Genomic DNA, 2,569 nt, shown 5'->3' on the forward strand with positions numbered 1-2,569 from the left:
AGCCTGGTCCTATTAATCACTGACATTTACCCACACATACCACAGTACACAGGAGACTCAATACTTGAGCCTGGTCTGATCAGTTCCCTCCAAGGCCCCAGTGGGTTCCTTCCATATCCGCCACAAGTTCACCTGTACCTCCACACACATCATCTATTGCATCCGCTGCACCCGATGTGGCCTCCTCTATATTGGGGAGACGGGCCGCTTACTTGCGGAACGCTTCAGAGAACACCTCTGGGACGCCCGGACCAACCAACCCAACCACCCCGTGGCTCAACACTTTAACTCTCCCTCCCACTCCACCGAGGACATGCAGGTCCTTGGACTCCTCCACCGGCAGAACATAACAACACGATGGCTGGAGGAGGAGCGCCTCATCTTCCGCCTGGGAACCCTCCAACCACAAGGAAGGAACTCAGATTTCTCCAGTTTCCTCATTTCCCCTCCCCCCACCTTGTCTCAGTCGGTTCCCTCAACTCAGCACCGCCCTCCTAACCTGCAATCTTCTTCCTGACCTCTCCGCCCCCATCCCACTCTGGCCTATCACCCTCACCTTGACCTCCTTCCACCTATCACATCTCCATCGCCCCTCCCCCAAGTCCCTCCTCCCTACCTTTTATCTTAGCCTGCTTGGCACACTCTCCTCATTCCTGATGAAGGGCTTATGCCCGAAACGTCGAATTTCCTATTCCTTGGATGCTGCCTAACCTGCTGTGCTTTAACCAGCAACACATTTTCAGCCTGATCAGTCCGTAAGCCCATGGCCCAGAATCACCTAATTTATCACATGTTTCTTTTACATTTTCCTTTTTAACTTACAAAACATATAATTTTCCTTGGAAATAATTGTCAATGACATCCTTGGCTTGATGATCTTTGCCATAATTCTTGACAATCATACAAGTACAGCCTACAATCTTGTGAGACTTTATTTCTCAGTCTGGTTTGCATAGACCTATCCATTCACTAAGCTTCTTGTCATCATCAGCCTTCACCAGGTGGATCCCATGCTCAACAGAGTGCTTTTACCAACTACCAATGTATTGTGCCTCATCACAATTGCCTGTCAGGGCACACCCGTGAACCTGCCACTTGCACCTTGACATCTTTCCAGAGAGGACAACACAAGTTATCATGGATACATGCAGTTTTCAATACTTCCTGAAATGCAGTATTCACATCATGACATTACCTGCAGTTGTGCGTTCCTTGGCCATCAGGACTGGCAGTGCTGGAAGGTGGTGGTTTCATGCACGAGGACAGAGAAAGGATTGAGGGGACAAGATGGCAAAGAAATGTCTATCACACTGTTATCTTACTCCCACCACAGAGGGGATCTGATCCTGGCTATCCATTGACACGTAACAGACAGTAACCTGCCCTGAATAACAACATTTGTGTCAAGATTGGCAGAATAGTCCCATAAACTAGTCAAGCAACAGCTTGACACAGACATTATCAAGGAATCATACCTTACAAACAATATTCCAGACATCCTTCCTGTCATGTTGATGGGCTAGGATGTACTTACCAGAGGTGGCAGGACAGTTGTTTTCATTCATGAGGGAGTTGCTCTGGGATTTCACAACATTAAATTCTCATGGCTTTGGGAAGGAAATCTCATGCTGATTACAACCTATCCTACACCATGCCACCGGCCCACCCCAGCTGATTAGCCAGTACTTCTCCACTTGAAACACCACTTGGAAGACACACTGAAGATAGCAAGATCATAGAATGTACTCTGTGAGGGGAACAGTGTTTATCATCAAGAATGACTCAGCTGCAGCACTCTTGATTGAGCTGCTAGGTTGGGTCTGTGGCAGATGATGAGGGAAAAAAAAAGAAAAAATATACTTGACCTCCTCCTCACCAAACTGCTTGCTGCAGATGCAACTGTCCAGGACAGTACTGTTAGGAGTTGTCAGTGCTGGAAAAACAGATTTCTTTAAGGGTCCAGGACGCCCAGGTTTGATTGAGAACAGATGACATTCATTAGACTCTGTATTGAAGAGGAAGGTTCTTATGTCTGCCACCTGGCATGCTTTTATGCCGCCACGCGGTTGGGGTCCCCATTGGAGGGTGCATTGCGTGGGAGTCCTCCCATTTTCTATTGGGGACATGGGTGGAGAATGCTGCATTGCAGATTGTAGCAGTTTACTCCTCCCAGCCCAAATGTTTATTTTGTGATGCGATGGAGTCTGTGGACCATGTATAAATTGATTGTGCTTCACTTTTTAGTTATTTGCAAAATCTTTTGTCATGTTAAAAGTTGCACTTCAGCCCTACTCTCCTGATCTTTGATAATCCAGTGCATAGGGGTATTGGCATTTTGAAGGACCTTCTTGTGGATCTGCTCTTGGGTCTGGTTATAAACAGGCTATAAACAGGCCCAGACAGCGGGCTGTGGAAGGAGTCTTACCTGTGACTGTCTGCCCCTCTTTGGCAGCTATGTTCAAGCTCAGGTGTTATTGAAGAGGGACCATGCAGTGTCCATCAATGGGTTCAATGCCTTTAGAGATAGGTGGGCACTGCGAGGGATACAGTGCTTTATTTCCCCTTCTAA

General features: G+C 47.4%; 1 pseudogene; it reads right to left on the minus strand.

The window, feature by feature from the left end:
- Positions 1–818: 818 nt before the first annotated feature.
- On the minus strand, positions 819–1,220 carry LOC132822638 (small ribosomal subunit protein eS12-like; annotated as a pseudogene).
- Positions 1,221–2,569: the final 1,349 nt, after the last annotated feature.

The sequence above is a fragment of the Hemiscyllium ocellatum genome, chromosome 15 (assembly GCF_020745735.1).
Source record: "Hemiscyllium ocellatum isolate sHemOce1 chromosome 15, sHemOce1.pat.X.cur, whole genome shotgun sequence".
Lineage (NCBI taxonomy): Eukaryota > Metazoa > Chordata > Chondrichthyes > Orectolobiformes > Hemiscylliidae > Hemiscyllium > Hemiscyllium ocellatum.